A 26,649-nucleotide genomic window follows, 5' to 3' on the forward strand; every position below is an offset into this window, starting at 1 on the left:
ATTTATGGTCCAATTATCAATTAGGACAAACCAAGAACAAGAAAAAAGGAAATATTCATTATACATATCCATGTAAGCTATAATGGGAGGCAGCCTAAAGAGTGGCATCATGCTAACTTAAAAAAAAGAAAGAATTGGCCAACAGGCATGTTTAAAGCAGAAAATGTCCTGGGTGTTGACTTTTTTTCCCCAGGGATTGGTGGGGGTGGGGGGAATCATCAATTAAATGCAAGCATGTAGAACTAAATTACAGCTATACTAAATTCTACTGTGTAACTCGAATGTTACAAATACAAATATTTGATGAATGTTTAGGAAAAGTAGAATTTTAGTGGTTGAGCTTTGGGATGCTTCTGCTCTGGAGTGGGATTGTATGTTGAATGAAATAGGAAATCCCTGTTTGTTGTTTCATTGGGTTGTATCCAGTGGTGTCATTCCACTAACGTAAAGCTTCTACCACTTGCAGAAATCCTATTTTCATTCTTGCCAAATCCAATACTTTGCCATATCTAAATTCAATACCACAATTCTGCTTGTGAAAGCCATTGCACAAACCATTCTGCAAGCCATTGGACAAGGCATTCTACAAGCTTTTCATGAGTCATTCCACAAGCTGTTGCACAAGGCATTCCACAAGCTGCTGCACAAGGCACTACACAACTCATTAAGCTAAGTGTTGTTTGCCCTAGTTCTTCTGTTAGTGGTTGTGCAACCACTAGCAAAACAATGCCAACTCTTGCAATTTTTCTGCCAGAGTAACATGGGATATAAACAATAATTTCCTTACACTTTCATTAATATGATCAATAATGTGCACCGCAAAAAAGTTGACATTCGGTATTAAGAACTTTATATTCTCTGTTGAGATGTTCATAAAAACACCATGTGTTGCTTTCACTGTTGGAGCCTGCATGGATTTCTAAACAATAGCAGAACCATTCTTGTATGAAATATTATAGTATAACCATGTTAGCATTATTGGAACACTCCTTAATATTTACTGATGTACATACTCTTTTAAATTATCTACGTGCTTCCTGGAAGCTAACACATGGTCAGCACAAATGGATTCTCCGTGCTCTTCTGACAGTGAAAAGACTATAATACAACATTGGAAGGATAAACGCTCACCACCTATAATGCAATGGGTTGAAGACCCATACTTGAAAGGTTGCCACAAAGAGGAAGGCCAGAATCTCTTCTCGATCATGCCAGAGTGCAGGACACGGAATAATGGGATCAAATTAGAGGAAGCCAGATTCCGGCTGAACATCAGGAAAAACTTCCTGACTGTTGGAGCAATACGACAACGGAACCAATTACCTAGGGAGGTGGTGGGCCCTCCCACACTGGAGGCATTCAAGATGAGGCTGGACAGCCATCTGTCAGGGATGCTTTGACTTGGATTCCTGCATTGAGCAGGGAGTTGGACTCTGTGGACTTATAGGCCCCTTCCAACCTTACTATTCTATGATTCTATAGTCCCATGACTTTACAATGCTTTCAACATTTGAACTGGTGGTGTATAGATGCCACCTGCGAATGGGTAATTATTTCAAGATTTGGTCTGCTTTTGTTGAAGTTTATGTATAGTTCTTAGAAACTTGTATTTTCATCTCTCTCTCTTTTTCTCTCTCTCTCTCCTCTCACTGAAACTGATTGTTGTAGCCACATTTTTTCTTTGTTTTCTTTTATTGAAATGTTATAATAAAAAAGTTTTTTTAAAAATCAAATTTCCTTATAATCTCTTGTTCTGTAAACTGCCATTCCAAGCAAACTCTTGATTTTTTTTTTTTAGAACTATCAACATTAGTCCTTGTATGAGTAATTGTCAAAATGGTTCTCAACCAGCAATTTCCTAAGATGAGCTGGGAAAATCCTAAGGGTAGGTTCCCAGAAGAGAGTGTGGAGAGAAAGGGCCTTAGGATACTCCATCTTGGATTCTAGAGGTGACATCAGTACAAAGTTCTAAACTAGTGTTCTAACATCTAGTCCCATCTATTCTGGAAATAGGGTGAAATACAACTTTTCTGCAAGTAGACATCTACTTGCGCAATGGGACTTCCCATCCTTTCCTCCTCCTGTAGACCCTTGTGTGCCCTGAAGTCTACTCTGGAGGGCCCTCCTCTGGAGGGTCAACATATGCACAGCTTTGGGTGTTGAATGCAAGCCTGCTTTTAGCATGAACCAGGCCTGATCTGGAGTGTGTTTTGCACGTGGAAGTGTGATTCTGTATGGAGATAGACCACTCTGGATCAGGATACTTTATCTAATCTTGCTTGTTTCTTTGCCAAATGTGAGAATCTATCTATCATCTACACTTACAACACAATTCTATATGTGTCTACTCAGAAGTAAGCCCCACTGACTTCAGTGCGGCTTACTCCTGCGTAAATTGAGATATAGGATTGCAGCCTCAGTATGATAATTCACTTCTATCTGGTGCTCCTACTGTTAACCGTGCATTTGCTTTTGGTTAATTTTACCTTGCCTGATCCCAAATTTCACCTATCGTTTTCTTCTCTTTTTCTACTATGTCAACACATCTTAAAGAGTCTTCTGGAGTAATTGAAATGAATGGATTCCCTTCTAGATCATCCTTTAGAAAAACCTCTTGGGAGAAAAGCAGAAGTCCTATTGGCTGTGTGCCATAGCATTTTGAATCCAGAAGGATTTCTCCCCGAAAGCTGGAGAAGCATCTACTGGGATGGTGCTGTCAGGCTCCCACAGAGACTACTGGCTGCCACATGAAGCAGTGGTTTAAGTTACTGGATTTCAGTCTAGGTTGCAATCTTGGTTTTCAGTCCAGCACAAAGCATGATTTGCTTGTCTTTCCATATCATTCTCAACAGCCTTGGCAATTATATGGTTTTGGTAAAATGCTCTCAGCTTCCCTATGATTATTCCATAGGAGGTAGCATTTAGATGTAGTAATCTATTCATCAGTTGCAGATCTTTTAGGTAAGTGGTAGTAGGCAAAGGAAACACAATATTTTAAAACAGGTCTTGAAATACAATTACAAAGTTGGCCAATTCTTCTGAGTCATAAAATGATTTAAAAAAAAAGATAGCTACCATGTATTAGGCACATGCATGTCATGGTTATTACAGATGTCAATTTCCTAAACTATGAGACACCAAGAAAATGTAAAGAGCTTTGGATGTATGCTCTGCAAAGTCTAACTGCTAAATGGTAGAGAAGGAGGCTTCTATCCAAAATAGCATTTTGTTTCAGCCAAATGTTATCTTCCAAGCCTAGTCGCTGTGTTCCAATGGGAATAGTTTTTCCCTTGACTGGCAGAAATCTAGGCTTCCTTATAGGAAGGATTTCCCTTCCAGAAATTGCAAACTAGCAAAGCAAAGAACGATATCAGATGAGATTACTTTGTGCCAGAGAACAGACATTTGAATGGAATGATCTCTTTGTTTTACACTACAGGCAAGGTTTAGACTGAAAATCAACTTCAAATTATAAGCATAATGGGCCTCTTACTTTATTTTCACAGACACACACACTGTTCCTTTCTCTCCATTTCCCTCTTACTCTGTCCTTTCTTTCCCTCTCTCATTGCTGCTTCTTTGTCTCTTTTTCTCTCCCCCTGCTTCTCCCTCTCTTCCCTAAAAAAAAAACAAAAAACTTTAACCCCCCCCCCCCAAATAATGGTCCTGCTAGGGCTGCAGCCCATACAGACCTTTCTAAAAACAGGAGCCACTGCACTCACGGGAAGGAAGTCCTGCCAGTTTGAAACAGACAGGGGGCATTAACAAGTGCTGATTGGTTGGCATCTGTGACCTCATGAACTACCCTCTCCCTAGAGCACTTTTCCAGCTTAAAAATAGTTTATTAAAAATCACATTTAAATGCACAATGATTGTTTAAATGCACAATCATTCAAACAGTGCTTCAGACAGACAGATGAACAGACAGATAAAAAAAGCCCAACAGCCCAACAGAAGCATAGTAATGGGAGCAACACTGATGAAGAAATCAGCCTTTGCTTCAGAGGTACGAATATCTGAAGAAAACAGAGGGAAGTTAGGCTTAACCCTGTAGGGGCAACTCCCCCACAATGATTCCTGTTTTTAATGTATGTCTGTACACACCCTTGGGGCATAATCAAGTTGTGAGTCATTGACCCGCTTCATGTAGACTGATGCATCAAACTACTCTGGCCCTCTGGAATCATTGCCTTAGATGTCTCCCCTTGTGTTAAGGGGTGAATGTTGACTTCTCAAAGCATACTGTGTGGAAATCACCAGATCGGACATTAGGGATTCATAATAATGTGCTCTGAGCCACCCTGCACACAGAAGCCTTCTGGAATTTTGGGGAGGAACTTTGCTTTCATTCACCATTCTGTCTCTGTTTAGGTCTACCATGTACTTTCTCCTTTCTTTTGTGCTGTATGTATATAACATAATGTAACGGAGCTCTTACTGCACTGTTCAGTGCAGGGTTTTTAAGCATCTCATCTACCCCAAACCTTTCATGATGTCAAAATAAGTGGATTTTTTAAAAAGCGCTGTCATAATATGAGAGGTTCCATTACATTTGTGACTGCAATAACTGAAGCCAGACATCATGATCTGAGACAAAGTGGATTCAGGTGTAGTATGATGTTTACAAGACAGTCTATAAATGCATTTCAGGACCATTTGAACCCAATGAGAGTCCTCCAATGGACTTCATTGAATAGCAAACGATAACTTGGCTTTTACAGACTAAGCTAGGATTCATGCCCTACTCAAAATTATTATTTTTACTATTCGAGTATATTGAGAAACATGCAAATGTCACACCCAGGTCATGCAAATGTAATTCTAATTCCACCTAAAATCCTATTATCACCTAAGGTGCCACAACAGTTTTGGTCTCATCTCTCCACACTGTCACTACTCCATACATTTGCCTCTTTGAACTGCAGTCCATGCAGACTAGTAAACTTCATTTAGTCTGACTGTCCCACAAACCTCAGGCTATGAAAAGTTCCAGGTCAGACACAGTCAGATCTTTGTTCAGTGAATCTCTCTCTCTCTCTCTCTCTCATATATATATATATATATATATAATTATTAAATCCAGTTTTGTCTACTCTGCAGTAGTGATGTGTGTCTTCATGGAAACACAAGAGTTTAACAAGTTACTGAGGAAAAGCTGGACATGCAGTGGATCCAGTGCACTGGCACAAGAGCAGAGCACCTGTGTGATGTGTGTGGCTAATGAAGTCACCGTGCATTCTGCTTATTAGTTCCAAAGACAGCTGCTGGTTCCTGACACGCGGTCCCAAAGGAGACAGCACACGAGAAAGGGGAAGAAATCCAACCATTGTTAAATCAAGCATGGAAAGTTAAACTTCAGGAGTAGAGGGGAACGTAGCATGCCTCTTTGCTTTAAAAGGATAAAACGGCACTTCCATATAAAATGTAAATTTAGTTCCATGGATAAAATGTGAATTCATAGCTTCAGATAACACACACATACACACACACACACACACACACACACACACGGTATCTCCTGGCACACTGGTAGAGGTACAAACAGAGCAGTAAAATCCTTTTGAGTAAAAGAGTTTGCGATTTGTGCAAATTAAGCAAATTATGGCCACAACCTGCACAAATCACACAAATTACAGCTGCAATTTGTGTAAATGCTGAATTTAGGGGAACCTCCCCCCCCCAAATCTTTGAGCTGGCCTGCCTCATACAGATCAAATCAGGCCAGCTTGTGGGTTAGCAAGCCAGAGTCTGGGGAGCTGAGCTGCTGCAAGCTCAGCAACCTTCACCCCCCAGATGGATTCTTCCAACATCCCTAACATAAGGATGGGGCCACGACAGGAAAGGCTCTGTCTCTTATTCCCATCAACCTAATAGATCATACTGGTGGGCAGGTGAGGAGAGTCTCCATAGTCGATCTTAGGGCTCAGGTAGATCCATATAGCTGCAGGCTGTCCTTCAAGTTTAAAAGATGAATCAGGAGTGGGCAAATTGTGGCCCTCCCAATGTTTTGGCTCACAACTCCCATCAGTCCAAGCCAGCATAGACAATGGTGAGGAATGATGAGCATTGAAGGCCAAGAGTTCTGGAGGGCCACAAGTTGCCCGCCCTGGGTTAAATCATTAATGTTAAATGATGTTACTTATTTACCCATGGATAGCTGATGGTTGGATTGCACCCCAATATGTTATTTATTTGGAAGGGCAGCCATACACAGAAAACAAACAAACAAAAAACATATGGGTTTTTTTAAACAGGGGAAAAAAACACCTCATTTATAATGTAGCTGCTTAAAAGGCGTCTCATTTAGCTGTATTTTAAATCCCCAGGCTGAGAATAGTGGGAAGGTTTTGCTTAAATACTAGGAACTCAAAAGGAGCAACGTTTGCACAATAAATGGCTCTCTTACAGGGAACACGATGTGCAGTACAAGTACAGGCATTTGAACAAAAATGCCCCAATATAAAAGTACAGTCTTCAGCTATTCCTGTCTGATGAGAATTGCCAACAACATAAACATAGCCTGTAATAATTAAGTGGAATCTGCTCCTCAAGAAGCCCATCCTAGTAAATTGTATGTGGAATTAGTATGGGTTTTGGCTTACTTAGCATGGCCCATAAATATAAAAAGGACAAGAGAGCCTCTATCTTAGATTCCCGTTATATTACTTTGCCATGAACGTAGTCCAGGAACAGTGGGTATTAATTGCTGCCTAATAGAGAGAAGCAGCTAATATGTGAACATGGCACCACGGTGGGTTTTACAGAGTTTACTTGCAGAAAAAAGGCAGCTTTTGACTGCAAAGCTTGGCTAGAAACACAGGAAGCTGCCTTACACAGACTTAGACTATTGGTCCATCTGGCTGAGTATTGTCTACACTGACACTGACTGGCAGCAGCTCTCTGGGGTTTCAGACAGGTGTCTTTCCCAGTCTGTCCTGGAGATGCCAGGGATTAAACCTGGGACCTTTTACATGCAAAGCGGGTGCTCTGGTACTGAGCTATGAGCTCTCCCCTAAAAAGGGGCTGGACAAAGGGAGAATTGTACTTGTGATTCTAGAAGATTCTAGAAGAAAACCACACAGACGCATATACACAGTTTCCCTCCAAACCATCTTTAAACCACCTTTAAAACAGAAGTTGATCTAGCACTAGGGATGGACAGATCTGTCAATTTCAGGGTTGCTCTGTTTTTCATTTTTCCAACCTTAAGTTTGTTTCATCCCATTTCTGCATCAGTTTGTGAGGTTTTTTTTTTACAGTCCCCATGAAAATTCATACACATGTTCATACGCATTCCTCCTAACATACACACCTTTTGCAAGCAGTTTCCCCTAATAGTTATGTAGAGTTATTTTCACTCATATACACATTTTTTCTTTCAGAGCTTTCCTCTAACATACACATTCTTGCACACATTTTTTGACTGCAGAACTGCATCACAAATTTGGAAAACTCCAAATATCTAAGTGTAACTGCTGTAAAAGGATCAAGATCTGTCTTCCACAGATCACCCTCCAGTGTTTCATTCTTGTGTCTACACAAGTGTCCTCCTTTCCCCACAACCATTGCCTGCAACTTCGGAGCAGTCATGAAGGCTAGCCTCAGGCAGAGTGTATTACAGTAGTCCAGCCTACATGAGCTCTTTTCCCTCTAAGGCTAGCATCATCCTTATCCATGCCTGTGATTACTTTGCCTTCAATGCTTCAATCTTTTCAGAATGCAGATGTGGCTTCAAACATTTGGAATTTTAATGCAAATGATTAAAAAAAATACAGTACTTTTTTTCTTTTTCTTTTTTAGCTTTCTACATTTTCCAACCAGCTCTAATAAATAAAATACAAACAGACGTTTGAGCGTTCTGTCTAGACTTCACAAACATTAGGAATGCACCTTAAAAAAAAGATGACTGTGAATTATTTGACTATCAGGAAGGAAACCAGAATGATGTTTCAGTCACAGTTAACACACAGGATGGTTACTCATAAGAGAACCAACTCAGTTAAAATTTGGTAGTGCCTGATAAAAACCTGTGTACAAAAAAAATCATAGGCTGCAGTGCAACCATTTACATCCATGACATGTTTGCTTTATGATTTTTTCTTTTTGTGAATGAATAAATCAGGGCTACACTCAAGGAATAATATACCCAAACTGAGGCGACATTTGAGTCTTGGCCCACCAAGCTCAATTAGAGATGCTGATTCGATATTTGGTGTTAGAGAGTGATATGGCCAAGCCAGCCCTTCTATGACTAACTACCCCCCACCCCATGAAACTGTGTTTCTAAGCACTGTTTTTATATGAGGGGTGGGGCATCTGTCAGGGATGGGCCCAAAATGGGTGGACCTAACAATGTATGATAATTTAATTCCTGTTTGCAACTCATTTGAATATGTCTCATTTGTAATCTCGAACACAAACAGGAACACAATTTTCAGGATTTTTTTTTGCAATTTCCTGAACTTGCATTCACATTCAAAAGTGCACTTCCAAAATGTGCATTTGTGCAAGCCTGCACTGGGGCAAGTGCGCACTTGCACAATTCTCACCAAAGTATGCATTTTCACACTTTAGCCTATGAGGAAAATTGTGCATTTTTGGTTGGGGAAAATGCACATTTCCCACCACCCCCAAAGATGCTCATGTTTGGGAACACAAACGAGGTGAAACGAGGTTCAAGAAAGAATTCAAATAACATAAGCTCAGTGGCAGAGCCCATGTTTTGCATGCAGATGTTCCTCAGTTCAGTCCCTGGCAGCTCCAGTGAAATGTAATCGGTAGTAGGTGGTAGGCAAGAGTAAGACCTTTCAGCTTGAGACCCTGGAGAGCCACTGCCAGTCAGAGGAGTCCATAATGGGCTAGATGAATAAATCATCTGATCTAGTATAAGATGATTTCCTATTTAGTAGTGTTGCCCCCTCCAGAGTTCTGAAGAGAGGCGTGTTCAAAGAGACAGCCAAAGACAATTTGGTGCCCGAGGAAGAAAATAATAGTGGGACCTGCATGGTGGTAAACATGTAACAATATAAATTAACAGTACAATGCTAGACGTGTCTACTTGGTAGTAAGTTCCACTGAATCCAGTGGGATGTAATCCCAGCTGAGTGTGAAGGGCTGCAGCCTAAATAATGGGCCATGTGTTGTCTTTCATGGTACCTAAAATCTGTCACATGATGGAGACTAGTTGTCTCATCCTGCCTGATAATGAAAAATATGAAATCTTGAAAAACTGGACCCTGAAAGATGGACAGTGATGACCATGAAGACAAGTCATAGAGTGAATTGCTCTAACAGCAATTAAACCATCCAAATATCTATCAAATCACTGAAGGAATCTAAACAAATATTTATGCAAATGTATAAAAGCACTGCTGGTTCTCCCACCTGCCTTGTATAACCCTGCCTTCTGGGTTTAGTCAGAACTAGAACTGGATGCCTTCAAATATTGGGATCTCCCATCTCTGATTCACCAGGAAGTCTGGAAAGAAAGCTCATGTAAAATCTCATTCTCATGAAAACATTCAGCCCTGTTTTGATGTCCTGTGAGCTCAGCAGAGTCTAGATATGTAGCATATCCATGCCAAATTTCAAATGTGCTGGAAGTTAATACATCACTTGCAAAGATGCTTCTATTTAAAGACAGCTGTTTTACAACATTGGGAGTGGGGCAGGGGGAGGAATTAGAGCAGCCTGGTTGTTGTTGTTGTTGTTGTTTTTTAAAGAACTGTCTGTGCTACGGGGGTGTTTTTCTGTTGATCTGAAAAACAGGAGCAATACAGTCTTCTTCTGCAGCCATTTTGGCAAGCTATATATCACACTTCAGCAGTTGGTAAACATACGCCATGAAGGGTGAGTCGGGAGAAGCTGTGACAACAACAGGATGTATCTTATGCTGGTTGTACCAGCCCTGGGATAACAAGGTGCTCTTAGGAGATGCTGGGGGTGAAAGAGTACACTATGCAATGATGAGATGGGCATAGAATCATAGAATAGTAGAGTTGAAAGGGGCCTACAAGGCCATCGAGTCCAACCTCCATGCCAATGACTAGCCAAAACCCTGGCCCTGATTTCCATACTTAACACTTCTGCTTGCAAGCTTTCTGGAAACATCATTTGCAACATTGCAACAGTATAATGTCTTCTCTAGGGGGACTAGGGGCCACTAACCTGGCCCACTAGGGAAGCCAATGCCCTAGAGCTCCAGCTGGCCAGCTACTACCGCAGCCTTAGGGCAACAGAAAGCAGCCCTGCAAGCCCTCCACATCGAATGACAGCCCAAATGAAACCCCCCAAAGCATGTTTCCATAAAAGGCTGGGGCCTTCATCAGAAAGCAGCATGTTAAGAACATAATAAGGAGAGGGGTGCTTGATGGGACCAAAGGTCTGTTTAGCCCAGAATCCTGATTCCAATGGTGTCCAGTCAGATGCTTCCAGAAAACTCACAAGCAAGGCTGGAAGGCAATCGCCTTCCCCCACTGTCTCCCCCAATTGGACTTCAATAGGAGACTGCCTCTGATCATGGTGGCTCCATACAGCCATCATGGTGAATAGCTACGTTGCCCCTTAATAGTGAACACATCTTAATAGGGTGCACATCTCCAAAATAGAGGACACACATCACCAAAAAAGGGGACAAGAGGATATTGATGCTAACTGATATGTATAGATGCAAATTTAAAAAGAATTACTGTAACTTAAATAGAAATGCAATATATCTCACAGTAGTGGGGAATACAGTGAAAAGGTGACTAGTACTGCTTGCTCGTTCTGCTATTCAGGTGCTAACTGTTGATGGGCAACTCCGAAGCCCTTCCCTGCACTCCCTTCTTATTGTTGGACTGACAGCCCTTCAAATAGAGGACACCTTCAAATGGAGAACTAACAGATCCTCTGATAGATAGAGGACTGTCAAGCAAAGGACTGTAAAGGCATGGCCACTCTACCCCTTAAATGTAAATGTCTCAGACACGTTAGCCTTTCCCTGTAGACAAGATGAATGGCTGAACTTTCATTCATATTATGATTATGATTGTCTCCTTTGTTGGCCTTTGAACAAATGGAAAGCCTACAAAGTCCTTGTGGCAACTATATGTTTTAACCTCATTGTGGCCCAAGTGTTTGAGCATGCTAAAACCATCATAAATACTGTTTTTCTCATAAACAATATTTATGGATCTAGTTTGATTACTGGATGAGATTTGTGTTCCTCTTATAATCACTGATTTAAAGCACAATCATACACACACACACACACACACACACACATATATATATATATATATATATGAATATGATTGTGTTTTAAATCCAAGCTATGGGACTTATTTCTGAGTGTGTGTGTATGTGTATATGTATGTGTGTGTGTGTATATATATATATATATCCGCCTATTGGTGACACCCCCAACCCCGCACACACACATCACAGCTTGCCCCATTCAGCTGGCTTCCCTGACCTTCTGTGTAGTATTTTCAGGGGGCTGGAAGGGCTGCTGTGGGAAGGAGGGTTGAGGAAATCTATTTCCACCAGCCTAATTGCACAGGCCTACCTCTGGATCCAACCCACTGAGTTCCAGGTAAGTGGTATAGGACTGCAGCCTTAATTATGCTGATGAAAGGCAAACAGGAAAACAATGGCACTCAATGAGCCCACGGTATGATAATCTCTCTGCACTTCCTAAACAGTGTAGAAGGCATTAGGCATGAGACGCTTATTAAAATCAATAGTGGCTGCAGGGCTAAAACAATCCCATTCTTTGGATGTTCGCATTCTAATCGTTTATTCAGCCTGTGAAAGCAATTACTGCTTCTAGGCTAAGATGGCTATAGGCAGAGATGCCCCTTAGGTTAGATACACTAAGGCAAACCTCCAGGCTTTAAAAAGTGTATGAGCAAATTCGGGATCTTTCTAAGTTGCAAGACAGCTGTTGGTGAAATCACCGATAGATGTGTAAGTGAGTCAGAATGGAGTGTGGGGGGTGGGTGGTAACAGGAGACTCTTATGAGTAGGAAACTTGGTACATTTCTGCACAATGGTGCCAATTTATTTTATTTTTTTGAACTGCACATAGTTCAGTTGTGATTTGCACTTCCATGATGAGTGAATGTGAAGGAAGAAAGCTGCCCATAAGGAATGAGTCATCCTTCTCTCTCTCTCTCTTTCTCTTTTTTAAAGTTGTGCAGCAGTTCCATTATACGAAGTCACTGATGTGACAAATACACAAACACCTTGGCTAGAAAGCAGGGGCTTTCTCACTTCCCGCACAGCATGGGTCCACGGCTAATTCACAAGGAGACATCTCAGACACTGAACTCAAGTTATAATCTCATTTGCAGAATGGTAGTGAGGACACGTCCATCTTTCAAACAGGTACTGATGGTGACTGAAAGGAATCCATTCTAGCATTTGTCATGGGTAATTCTGGCTAGCTAGGGAATGCTGGGAGTTCTAGGACTTTTTTCTAGGGCTGTGCAGGGACCCCCTGATTCATCTTGCCCCCCTCCAACCTGCTTCGGCCTCTGGAGCTAAAGAGGGATTTGGATGGCCGAATGCCACTTCACTCCCCCCCGCTGCCACTGATCCGCCGTATGAGCTTCCAAGCTCCTCACCTGGGCCCTTGGAACACACGCCAGCAGCTGTCATCATCGCTGCTGCTGCCGCCGCCACGTCCTGAGCCCTCGGGACATGTGCCACAGCTGTCTTGTTGCTCCAGGGAGTCGCCATTTTAAAAAAAGGTGACTCCCTGTATTTCTGGAAATAGATCCTGTGCCATTTTAAAAATGGCGACTCCTTGGAACAAGAGGATGGCTGCTGGTGTGCATCCCAAGGACCCAGGTAAGGAGCTGTGGGCTGGGCGGCAGTGGTGGCAGTGATGCGGCTGGGCTTCTGGATCGCTCCAAAGTGTGCCGAAGCAGCTCTTCGTGCTGCTTCATGCCCCCTCCGCCTTGTCTCGGAAGCAGCCTGAAGCGGCCCACTTTGGCTCAGAGATTGGGCTTCAGGCCAAAGCGGTGCACGGCCCTACTTTTTTCTGTCTAAACTTGCATAGGATTGTGCCCTTAACCTGTGTCATAATAACATTAGCACAGCTTGCATTTCTATACTTATCATGGCAACAGACTATAACGTGAAGTGTGGGTAAAGGAACATACAATATCCAGATATCACTACATGCCTGAATGTTACAGGGAAGAATGGGAGAATTCAGCAGTAGTGTACTGATTCTGGTGGTACCCCCATATATTGAGCAAAGCTTACACGTTTTCTGTAGGAACACCAGCAGTGATTGATAAGCACTATGCAGTGCTCACTGCATATCCGCTGGGCTGTGCACGTAGCTCTCAACTATAGGATTGGCTTAGTCTTCAGTGTTGCCAATATAAAATTAGGAGATCACACTAATTAGTAACAAGAGCAAGACAAACAAGGAAAATAGAGGTAGGTAGCATGACACACAGAGACGGAGTTTTAAAGGCAACCATGTCATGATTCCTATATTCCCACAGATCGGCAAAAGCTAAGCCTCCAAGTGCCATGTTTGCCTCTGAAGACTTACTCTCGGGTACTCAGGAAAGACCACACTCTACAGAAATCAATCGAAATTCTTCCAATGAATTCGGCATGCTTTATAGTAGATCTATAAAGCTCTGGATAGGGGTGAATGCTCCTTCCTTGTTCTCCTCGACCTCCCAGCGGCTTTCGATACCGTTGACCACGGTATCCTCCTGGACCGCCTGGAGGTGTTGGGCATTGGGGACACCGTATTGCGGTGGTTCCGGTCCTTCCTCTCCGGCAGGTACCAGAGGGTAGCACTGGGAGAGGAGGTTTCGGACCCGTGGCCACTTACTTGTGGGGTGCCACAGGGTTCCATCCTCTCCCCGATGCTATTTAACATCTATATGAAGCCGCTGGGGGCTATCATCAGGAGGTTTGGGGTGCAGTGTCATCAATATGCGGATGACACGCAGCTCTACCTCTCATTTAAATCTTCACCAAGGTTGGCTGTAGAATCCCTGTTCAAATGTCTGGAGACGGTGAGTGGCTGGATGGGGAGGAATAGGCTGAAGCTGAACCCTGACAAGACCGAGGTACTTTTGGTGGGAGACAAGAGGAGGCTGGGGGATATTGACCTGGTGTTGAATGGGGTACGGCTACCCTTGAAAGACCAGGTCCGCAGCCTGGGGGTCATTTTGGACTCCCAGCTGTCCATGGAGGCTCAGGTGTCAGCTGTGAGCCGGACAGCGCTCTATCAACTCCATCTGATACGGCGGCTGCGCCCCTTCCTTCCCAACCATCTGCTCCCATCGGTAGTACATGCCCTGGTCTCCTCTCGTTTAGACTACTGTAATGCGCTCTATGTGGGGTTACCCTTGAAGACGGTTCGGAAACTGCAGCTGGTACAGAACGCGGCGGCTCGCCTGATTAAAGGCAGCTGCCGGCGAGATCACATCACTCCAGTGTTGAAGGAGTTGCACTGGTTACCAGTTGTTTTCCGGGCCAAATTCAAGGTGTTGGTTTTGACCTTTAAAACCCTATATGGTTCCGGCGCAGCCTATCTTAAGGAGCACCTCCAGCAGCACCAGACAGGCCGCTTAACAAGATCAGCCTCGGATGGCCTTCTCTCTGTCCCATCAGCCAGGACAGCTAGACTGGCGGGGACGAGGGAGGGGGTCTTTTCTGTGGTGGCCCCCACTCTGTGGAACTCCCTCCCTAGGGAACTCCGTCATGCCCCCTCTTTAATGAGCTTCCGTCGTGCATTAAAAACGTTGTTGTTCAGGCAGGCATTTGGGGTGGGTTAGGGTATTTTAGAAAATGTTTTTTTTGTAGAATTTTATTGTTTTAAACTGTTTTTATTGTATGTTGTACATCGCCCAGAGTGGCTGGGTGACCAGCCAGATGGGCGATTAATAAATTTAATAATAAAATAAATAAATAAAATCTATGACATGTTCTCTGTTCTTTCTCCAAAACTGGGAGCTCCTTAGTGCAAGAGGACTGAGAGTGGATGGAGCATGTTTGCCTGGCACGTTTACTGCAAGCAGAGAGATGGACCCTCTACTGCCCTTTCTTCTCCTGCACACCAGGGGGCAGGATTTAGCCATCTGCAGCCTTGGGTTCTAGACTTGCATGGTTGAGTTACCATTTTAGTTTTTAAGAAAGCTCCCAGTCACTTGGAGATGGATTATGTGTGTATAGCTCACAGCGCCCACTCATGGTGCAATCCTACGTGCATTTCCTCAGAAGAAAGTCCTTCTGTGTTCGGTGGGGCTAACTTCCAGGTACAGTACATAGGACTGCAGTTTTAATTGGGTTGGGCATGAGTGAACAATGAGTTTGTCCTCCTGGCTTCATTGGGACAACCAGCGGGCTCTCTGAGAAGGATACTCAGCCTGTAATAGCCCATTAATCTTCTTTTGCATCTGTTAGGGAAATGTCTTTGCTAAAGTGCAGCTGTGCCTCTGACTCACCTTCCAAAAAGAACAAGCAATGTCTTGGTTACTTGGTGCAGCTATTGCTCATATCTCCAGCCTGACAGTTGTGGTTCTTTTCTTTCTATATGGGTTCGTGCTGTCAGACTGACTTGTAACCTGATCGCTTCTGAAAATGTAATCTCACAGGGAACCTAATGAATTTTATAACAGTCTGCCTCAGTGTGTGTAGTCTATTCTTCTTTGATGCACTATCCTGCCAAAATAAGTAGACAATTATTACTAAGAATAATACAGCAAATCCTTGTCTTCCTTTGCAAGTCCCATGTGTTGGTCTCTGAAGAAATTTTTAAAAAACCTCACTGCAGTGTATTTGCAGTACTCTCCAACTGCTCCCCGCCTTCCTGGCCAAAGCAGTGCAGGGAATAGGGCTGGTGAATCTATTTCTGGTGCATATCACTTTGCATGTTTTCACCCATAATTCTATTCTGTTCCATTTCTGTTCTAAAAAAAGAGAGAAACACCTTCTCAAAATACATTAATTAGGCTGCAATCCTATGCACACTTACTTGGAGTAAGCTCTATTGAAAACAACAAGATTTACTTCTGAGAAGACATGTATAGGATTCAGGGATATGTGAATCTGTTCATTTCAGGTTCTCTTTTTTTCTGATTTTCCCAATCTTAAATTCGATTCGTCTCAAACTTCGACAGAAAATGTCCATGCAAAAATTCACACACACTTTTGTACACAATTCCCCTGCAATGTATGCATTTTTGCATGCAATTTTCATAATTTTAAATGTTATTCTTACATATATATGCATAATATATATTGTGGCACTAACATACACATTTTGTATGCATTTTTTAAAAAAATTGGAGAACTCCATTGCAAAATTTGGAGAAGTGCAAATTGCAAAGGATAACTGAGTTTCAGTTTGCAGATTGGTTCAAAAGTGAACCATTAGGTAAATTCACCTTCAAATGTGAACAAAACAGATTTCTCCCCCATCCCTAATCGGATCGGACTGTGTAATATGTATCTTCAATATACATTTAAATGTGTTTGTCTCTCAAAAATATGTAGGTCACTGTATATTTTGAAATGCTTAAATTGCCCCAAACTGACCCTTAACATTAGGAAATAAGCAAAACTTGGTGGATAGCCAAGTTCTGATCCATGCATTGTCTGATCATGTCATTTCATCTATGAATTTGCAAAGACTGCTGGGGGAAGTCATCTGGAGGTTTGGGCTGGAGTGTCACCAACATGCAGATGACATGCAGCTCTACCTCTGTTTTCTACCTACTAATCCCAGGGAGGATGCTGAACTCCTGAATACGTGCTTGGAGGCAGCTTTGGGATGGATAAGGGAGAACAAGCTAAAGCTTAATTCAGACAAGACAGAAGCACAGTGGGTGGGGAAATTTGCTGATCTGGATAGAGGGATTCAACAAGCAATGGACAGAGTTGCACTTCCCATGGAGGACCAGCTCTGTGGCTTCTTCTGGATTCAGTGCATCTGTGGAAGAGCAGGCGGCAGCAGTAGCCAAGAGGGCCATTTACCAATGAAAACGGTTATGTTAGCTGTGATTTTATCTAGAGAAATCAGACCTAGCATCAGTTATGGGTGCTCTCGTGACAGTCAGACTGGACTACTGTAATGCATACTATGTGGGGCTGCCTTGTAGATGACCTGGAAATGTCAGCTGATGCAGGATACAGCCACTAGAGACCCTGTTGGGGCTAGATGGTTGGATCAGCTGTACTGGTTGCCGCAGCATTTCTGGGCCATATTTGAAGTTTTGGTCTTGACCTTAAAAGCCTTAAGCAGTTTGGGTCCAGGGTATTTGAAGGACTACCTACATCTTGCCTGGGTGTTCAGATCATCATTGGAGGCCCGACCCACTGGCTGACATTAAGGGCACAATCCTATGGAGACAGACGTCAGCCTCCAAACTCAGAGGCTGGCGCCTATCCAAAGCAGGGCAGAGGGAACATGGAGGGGATCCTTTCCTCCATGATCCAGCCACCCTGCATTTGTGGGCATCTAGCTGTGGCTTCAGGGAGGGGGAGCTGTCAGGGTTCCCTTTTTGCCCCTGCTGAAACTTCAAATAGCCAAATCAAAATACAGACAAGAGGCTTTTATCCATGGCTGTTTAATCCTTTTACTTCAATGGGTCATACAGATGCAAATTGTCAGTAACTCACAGTCTACAAACGAAATGCCTTCAGGGAGTTCAAAGGGAAGCTACAAAGGTTGAAAGTTGCCTAGTGTTTGAAAAAAGGCAGGCACGTTTTCCTATCTTAAGGGGTGGGGGGGCTCTCCCTCTATCTCGTGAGCCTCTACGTGTAGCTGTTCCCACCGGGCCAATTGGGCAGATTGGCTAAGCTCTGCCCCTGCCATCTCTCTCTTGGCTCTGCATCTGCGCCTGGAGTCTAAGAATTCAGGCTGTCCAAGCCCCACCTCTCCCTGTTCACTATCTCTCACAGGGGTGAGTAAAGGGACGCCCTCTCCATCCAGCTGGACTATTGAAACCTGAGGAGTCTGTCTGTCCCTGTCTGGAAGAGTCTTGGAAAGTTCCTCCCCCACGTTTTGCGGTTCCTCTTTGGAATCTGAGCTACTCTGCTACTTTTTGTGCTCAGAGGCACCCCTGACAAGAGGGAAGGGGCCTAGAGACTGGATAGGAAGCTGTCTAATGTGACTTCTGCAGTCTCCTCCCCTCCTTGCCCCCAGGAATGCCCTGTTTTTGCCCTCTCTGCACTCCATTTACGAGCTCAGAGATTACAGTGGTGTGAACAGAACCGCACTAGCTACGAGGGGGAGGGGGTGGGGAGCACGGTTTCTGGGAACTGAGATCAGACAACCTTAGTTCCCAGAAAACAAAAAATCCTATGGCCAACTAGGCAGTGTTAGCGTCCATAGGATTGCTCGCTAAGATCTGTAAGACTGGCAGGCACAAGAGACAGTGCCTTCTCTGGGGTGGACCCTCCTCTGTGGAACTTACTCTCAAGAGATATAAGGCTGGCTCCATCTGTTGCTGTTTTTAGGGTTTTTTTTTAACTTATTTGTTTTCTTTGGATTTTAATTAAATGTTTTATTATACATGCCATTTTTGTTACTGATTCATTTTAAATTGATTTTAAATTGTTTTTATAAACTTGTTATATTGATATAGAATTTTTTGTTTCATATTGTGTGTTGTCTTGGGAAGACTGCAGTTTTGAAAGGTGGCTAAGGAATGCACTAACTACAAATGGCATACATTTGAATTCCTCACACGTCCCTAAGAGGGAACCAGCAGTAGGCAGCCTGGAGAACTGGTCAGCCCACAGCACACCAACTTGAATTCCGAGGAATTCATTGTTCAAGAGAGATATCATGTTGCATTGTGTGTTACATCTTTCCCTCTTTAAAAGGTGCAAAGATCCAGTTGAGGAATCAGTACTTGAAATGTAGAATGGAATCCTGAATATGTGCATCATTTTTTCATTTAAGTGACCCCATCTTTAAATGTGATATTCATTGCATTGTACTGTGCAATTTCATTTTGCATTTGAAAACAAATGGGTGGGGTTGCCCTGATTTCAGACCTTGAAACATTGAACTGTGCCCAGAACAATTAGTTTGCACTAGATTTCATTCTGATGTCTCAATGTTCAGTGGAGTTATTGTATTACAAGCCAACAAACAAACAGGACACCAGTGAAATAGCACCAGACGCCTCACTTCACTTGGCCAATTAAAACACAGTTGATAATACAGAAGTGTGATGAATTGCATTGGTCACGAGATCATGGTGAGCACACTTAACTATCCCTTTGTTTACCCTATCGGTGTAAAAATCTTGTAAACGCTGGTGCAAACAATGGAGAGTACTAATCCAAAACCTAAACCAAGATTAATAGAGAACTGTGAAAACGCCACTCATGTTTAGAATCAGTTATTTAAAGCATCTACTCTTTTTCAATGCATTGAAATATTTGAATCAATAAAAGCATTCAAGTTTAAGCCATGGTGAGCTGTGGTGCTTGCCGGCTGGTTTTTTTTTTTTTTAATATTCAAGCCACAGCTGTGGCTTGTTGTGTCATCCAGACCTGGGTGATGGGGGCTGTGTGAGGGTTAAACAACCCTCACATAACCCTAGAACAGGCCATGGGCTATGCAAGGGTTGTTTAACACAACCCCCACTGCCTGGGTTCAGCTGTTGCTATAGCTTGTATATTCAACATGGCCACCCACACATTCTGGCATGCGCTGCAGCCCTGGGGGGCTATTTGATTGTGTGAACCGGCCCAGTAAAAGGCAGCTTTCTATGTTCTTCATGAGGTCTGCAGCCTTGTGCATTGCCCCAGCAGTTCAGGAAGAAGCTTTGCTGCTGGAGTAACATAAGTCTTTGGCCTTAAAGTTGGAAAATGGTTGAAGGCGTCCATCTCTTCTTTTATTGGAAAGGTCAGATGTAAGTTTAGGATATGGATCTGCCAGTTCTGCTTCAGAAGCTCTACCACAGCTGTCCCCACCTTGGTGCCTTCCAGATTTGTGTATTTTTGACATGTTTAAATGGCCATTCTGGCTGGGGATGATAAGAGATGTAGTCCAAGTCATCTGGACAGCACTAGATTGGGGAAGGCTGCTCTACAAGATCTAAGCATTAGACATGTGTTTGCTCTTCTGCCATGAGGACAGCCCTTTCCTTGGCCATTCCCGCACCTTTCTGAACTTGCACCATTAAGATCCTAGTTTAGACATATGCTGCTACAACCAATCTCGAGTCTTTGCTGGTTATGGGAAATGGTTATCTGGTTTCGTCCAGTTGAAAGCAGATTTCCACAGTCAGCAAATGCATAGGGAGCAAATGAGATTGATTGATTGATTGACTTCCATTTCCAGCCCAACCCATCCCTTGGGCACCATAAAACGTACTACCAAAAACATAAAATAACCCAGCCAAAATATAAAATACTGTATACAAAAAAAAGTTTAAAAAAACCCTCTCCAGAACTGCTTAACACCAGCTGTTAAAAGTCAGCCCAAACAAAATCTTACAAGACTTCTGAAAAATGATCAGGTTTAAGCGGCAGTGAGCTCTCTGGGGAAAGAATTTCCAGACACTCATGGCCTTTTCAGATGATTTAAACACACACACACACATTTTCCCTTAGTGCAACAGTCACATTAGTCCTGATCCAGCACCAGCAGTGCAACTACCAGGGGAAAAAACAAGCACGCTGAAGACTCCATCGGGTTGTATCCATTGGTGTCCATCCGCTAATTTCTACTGCTTGCAGAAAACTGGTTTTCATTTTTGTGCGAGTGTCAAATTCAGTACTTTTATTCTGCTTGCTGCTAGCTGGATACAACTAATTGTTTCTTAGTATTATTTACTTATTTAAAACATTTTGTAATCACTCCTCATCCAAAGGATTCCAGGGCTGTGTACAAAAGTGTGAATAGAAGTATTCACATGAGCATAGAAACATAATATAATTTAAAATAAAATAAAATAAAATAAGAGAAAATAGCAACCAATTAAGCAGAATAAAAACAGACTCAAGCATAAAAACAAACAGAGCAACATTTCCTCTAAATGCCTGGGCACATAGGAAGGTCTTAGACTGGTACTAAAATGACTGCAGTGTCAGCATCTGATCTCAGAAACTAAGCAGGGTCAGCCCTGGTTGGTACTTGGATGGGATGGGAGACTGCCTGGGAATCAGGCTTCCTGCACTGAGCAGGGGGTTGGACTTGATGGTCTTGTAGGCTCCTTCCAACCCTATGAGTCTATTCTATAAAAGCGCCACTTACACCACTTTGTGGAGTACATTGCAGCCAGGGTGCTATCACAGAAAAGCAAGAAGTTAAATGTGCACACACAAGGACACTTAACTAGAAGATTGCCATTTCCCCCTTCTGTTGATGGCAGCAAAAATACAAGTGTTTCATCAGTAATGAGGGAATAGGGCGAAGAAAAATATAAGAGAAGCAAATAGTCCTTGTAGAGATCTAGAAATGTCATATTTCAACCTAACTGCAATATTCCTCACCAGGTACTACTGGGTACATACAACCTGGTTTGCCCCAAATACGTGTAGAGATTCTTCATTCATTCATTCATTCATTCCATTTCATTTCTCTGCCACCCAATAACCAAAGTTCTCTGGGTGGTTCACAAAAATCAAAACCACAGCATACAGCATAAAACAATATAAGATATGATGCAGATGACATATCTAAAAAGGGCTTAAGTGTAAACATTTCCTGCTCACCTTTTGCTCAAACAGCACTTAGTAGAGCAGGAATTAAGTCAGGAATGGGTTGCCCTGGGAGCAAAGAATCCTGGCAGTCTCCTCACACATGTTTATGCAGGGCTAGCTCTCCTATTAGGCAAAGTGAGGCAACCGCCTTAGTGGGAAGATGCTGGGCACTGCAGTGGCAGCTCCCCAGCCATTACTCCTGAGCCTCCTCCAGCCATTCCCCTTTTGGAGGTCACACCTGTGTGTGCCTGTCCTGCTCCCCTGAAACTAGCTGGCTGATCTCAGGTGTGATGGAGGATGTACTTCTATTGCCAGTGTTGGGGGGGGGGGCACATCTTGTCCGTTGTCTCAGGCAACAAAATGTCTTGGGCCAGCCCTGTATTTATAGATAGTAACCAATCACATTTAAGTACTTTAACAATAATTATGGACCTATATTTAACCTCCCCTCTTTTATTTATTTATTTATTACATTTATATCCCGCCTTTTTTCCTCATTTAAGGAGCCCAAGGCGGCGTACATAATCCTCCTCCTCTCCATTTTGTCCTCACAACAACAACCCTGTAAGGTGGGTTGGGCTGAGAGTCTGTGACTGGCCCAAAGTCACCCAGTGAGCTTCCATGGCTGAGTGGGGACTAGAACCTGGATCTCCCGACTCCCAGTCCAACACTGTAGCCACTACACCACACTGGCTCTCTTATAATATAAGCATATTGAAGACTGGCCCTCTTCAATATGCTTATCTATTACATTGTTGTTAATGTACTAATCCACTAAAAATTGAGTTACCCAGACTTAAATAAGAGAAGTATGGTTGGGAACAATATGAGCTTGATGCCCCTAGACTGTGTTGGTGCCCACTAAATCCTAAAGAAATATAAATTATGATTTGATGTTGCTTGTTTATCACCATGGTAGTACTTCAAAATTTAATGACATTCCGCCTTTAATTTGTTCTGAATAATTTAGAACCATTTCACACATGCTGTTCCTGCCTCACAGAGGTAGTCAGGAAAATCTTACAACCGTGTATGCTGGTACAGATGTGATCAGTCTTTACATGTGAAAAACGTTGGAAATGCTTTCCCCCTGCAATCGTGGATACCCACGTAGAAAAACTCTAATGTGTGAAGGGCAGCCCTCACAGAACATTGTGATTTATTGTGTCTTGCTTACATTCCTTTGGATGTGTAGGAATACTAATAGAACTCAGTTCCCTCTGCTACTTATACTTTCCGCTGAACATTTCTGAGGACATCTCTCTGTGAATAGCTTTCCTCCAAGTGAGCTTGCTGCTTTGGAACTTGGGATTCTGAGCGTGATGACAGCTCCCCGTTACCACCCTTATGTGGTGCGTAAAACACAAAGGCTTGCAAAAATCCTCCTCCAGGAGATGATGTGTGTTCTTTGGCACCAACTGTGCTCAGAACATTATTAAACTCTTTGGAAATAATTCAGAAATGTACGTTTATTTGTAAAACTTTTAACGGTTTGTCTTTTAAGAGCAACAGCTTGTCTGCAGTCCTGGAAACGCCATTAGGGGTCTGTGTGACTCAATTTATGACTCAGGAAACTGCCCGTTCTGTCCTTCAAAGCACATTTTTAGTTCCACACTTCAGTCAAGCTGAAATCAGATGAAACCCAGCTTCGCCCCCTCAGAGGAACTAGATTAGGCCACACGTAGCACATGTTACACCAAAGAGCTAATTGCTTATGCATTTTATATGGAGGCACTATAAGATGTTTCCTTGTTATTGCAAAAACCTCACTATGGGTTTTACCATATATTATGGAGGATGCATCACTGCCATCAACCCACAATCTGCCTTCCCCCCCATTCCACCAATCCCAGCATTTCCTCGGTGACATTTTGTAAAAGGATTGTATGCCACGTGTCATCTCATTGGTTCTTTCCCTGCTAGGCTGGCCATGTCTCCTCTTTTACAGAGAACAGTCCTCTATTTGAAGGGTTGCCAGAGGACCTCTAATTGAAGACAGTCTCTATTGGAAGAGCTGCCCTGTCCAGTTCCAGTTTAGAGATAACGAACCATAAAAACTATTGCCTATCCATAGTTAGACCCTGAAGAGCAGACTGAACAGGCAGGCACACAGGACACCTGGTCACACTCTTCTACACTATGGTGAGATGTACTGTATTTCTAGTTAAATTATGAGATGGCCAAGTTCATTTTTCAAGATGGCTACTATAATTACAATCTTGAGCAACATCACTAATTCTACAAAAGTACAGAGAGCTGGAAGGGAACAATCAACTCTTTGAGAGCTACCGCATGATTTGATTAGCTACTAATGTAGTTGGCCCTTTCCCTGAAACTAATCCCTTTTGAGTAAGAAAGGCAATGGCAATGCTACCAAGATGTCTTCTGCTCCTGTCACAGCTATGGAACTCTATGGAGACTTTCTGTTTGCTGACTCTCCACTTCCTCATCATTGCCTCTAAATCTTTAACCAGCTTTTCCAGCTGCCTCACACAGATACTGTCTGCCTGGAATGGGAATTATGGATGAAACAGAAGGAAAGAAACATTCAGCTGAATTTTAGGAACATTTGCTAACCCAGCAGTCTACTTGGGCTGCAGAACAATCTCCTGAGGGAGATGGTGGGAAGCCCCGTTGCCTGAGTCATTTAAAACTAGACAGGATAATACAATTGAGAACACACAGTAGGAAAGTATCCTGCCTTGGCAGAAAAAAGTCTGGATGACTGTATGTAATTCTTGTACTGAATTTCCACAGGGCTATGAAAACATGAGGAGATGAAAACATTAGACTTCTAGCTCTTTGAAAACAAAGCAGAGAAATTGCCCTTGAGAATTCTGGCAAATATCCATCCAAAGACAACATCCAGGTCTCTCTCTCCCTCTGCTTTATCTGCAAACTGGAAAAATAGTAGGCACATATAGAGCTTTAGATCAAGAATCTGTCATCAAGTTAATCTAGAGCCTGTCATCAAGTTAATTGCATCAGTCTTTTCTAGATTATGTTGACCGCTTTGACACTTAAGTTCCTTGATGCCAGCCTTTCTTTTTCTAGGCCTTTCTTTCCCATCTGCAAAATGGAAATAAGCATTCTTCTTTTCTCTGTATTTGGTCAATTTATGGGGATTTTTATGGGGACTGTGGCATACAACAAGTATACTTGTTGTGTACCACAGTGTGATCCCTCTAAGCCAGGGGTGCAGAACCTCAGGTCCGGGGGCCAAATCCAGCCCTCCACAGTTCCCCAGATGGCCCCACCCCATCATCTGGCCCCACCCCTTTCCCCCTGGCCATCAATTGTTTGGTGGTTTCTCAGCTTTTGTGCAGTTTTTTCCCCATTCTAAAGTATTGAAATGCCTTTCCTAAGGCTTAGTTACTGGCCATAAGACCTCTAAGCTAAAATATGCTGGTAGTTTAGGTCGTCTTGGCCGCACCGCTTTTGCTTTGGCCCCACGCACCACTGGAATGCAACCCCTGAAAGATTCTTCAAAGAGAGAATCGAGCTGAAAGAGGTTCAGCTCCTGTGCTCTAAGCATAGTTTAGTATGATGTCTGGATCAGGCAAACTATTAGAGATGGGAAAATACCATCCTGTTTGCTCAAAAACTGAACACCCAGCCATCCACCCACCCACCCAGTAATGTTCACCATCACTCTTCCCCCTTCCCTAAGGCAAACCAACAGGACAGAGTATTAGTAATAAATAAATAGTAATAAGTATTACAAATAAGTAAATAAATGAATAGGACAGGGAAGGGAGGGAGAGTAGCTGTAAAAAAGCTCCATAGTTGTGGAAGTGGGGAGTCTCTCCTGGGTGACATGGAGCTGGCTGCCATTTGCATCCCAAGAAGGAGGGTGTCTGAAGCTGCCCACCATCTCAGGTTGCAAACAAGCTCCATCCCACCCCCAGAGAGTCCCAGCACAGGCACTCTCTTGGGCAGCTCAGAGCTGGCTGACATTTTGGGGGCTTGGAAGCCACCCAATCTCGAGCTGCCAATGGAGATTCAAGGCCCAGTTCAAGGAGGAGCAAGCTAGAAGGGCTGAGCCCACTGTGAACTGGGCTTGCTCCCCTAATTAGACCAGGAGTGCTTGAGTTGTCAAGCACCACTGCTTCAAATACTTGTTCCCATACCTACATACCACGGCTTGTGCATATCATAATTTGTCAACTTCAGACACCACAGCAACTTATGCTTTGCTCAAATCAGGGTGTGTGTGTGTGTGTGTGAATCAGATCACAAGAATGGAGGAAGGAGTGTATGAGCCCAAAGTGTCTGTATGATGGGCAAGCCATAATGTAGGAAAGGTCAGAACAAAAGCTATATATTTCAAACATCACCTCATAACAATAGAAACAATGAACAATATTTGGTTGTATTTTGTTGTGAATTTGTACATATTGCATTTTATTATTGTATTTATAAAATGCTTTGTATTGATATAAAGAGATTTTGAGTAAAATTTGTAGTTTTTGTTCTGACCTTTTTTACATTGTGGTTTAGTCTTGAGTGGTCAGAAAACTATTCCTCTTGATTTGACTCTACAAACCATAGTTTGGACATGACATCTAAACTGGGCCTGGGACTTCCAAGCTGACGACCTCACTTGCTCAAAAGGGCATCAGAAATAGTCAAGGTACTTTCCCGCATGCTTGAAGGTAGGAATTCAGTATATATGTAGACCTTTATTTAGTCAAAGTCAGATGCTCTCAGGTTTCTCATTCAAAACTCAGGGAATTAATTTGACCCTAAAACAGTAGCCAGCAGTACTGCAGAGAAGAAATCAAACCACACATAATGGGATGGAGAGATTTTGAAAAATTGCTTCACGCATAGTTTGGGTGTAGGCTGAAGGGGGATTCGCAGTTTCAGCCATTACTTTGAGTGTGAAAACAGGACAACCCACACATATGACAGAATGGAGAATTAAAGGGGTTTCCCCTGTGTGTGCTTTAGTAGTTGTATGGA

At 42.9% G+C, this 26,649-nt stretch overlaps 1 protein-coding gene across 11 annotated transcripts in view; it reads right to left on the bottom strand.

Moving 5' to 3' along the window:
- The window catches only part of RUNX1 (RUNX family transcription factor 1), a 243,420-nt gene that overhangs the window by 180,652 nt on the left and 36,119 nt on the right, over nucleotides 1–26,649 (bottom strand). The gene's annotated exons all lie outside the window — the stretch shown is intronic.

Source organism: Heloderma suspectum, chromosome 3, assembly GCF_057233095.1.
Source record: "Heloderma suspectum isolate Gila_16-S chromosome 3, 16-S_ref, whole genome shotgun sequence".
NCBI classification, from domain to species: Eukaryota; Metazoa; Chordata; class Lepidosauria; order Squamata; family Helodermatidae; genus Heloderma; species Heloderma suspectum.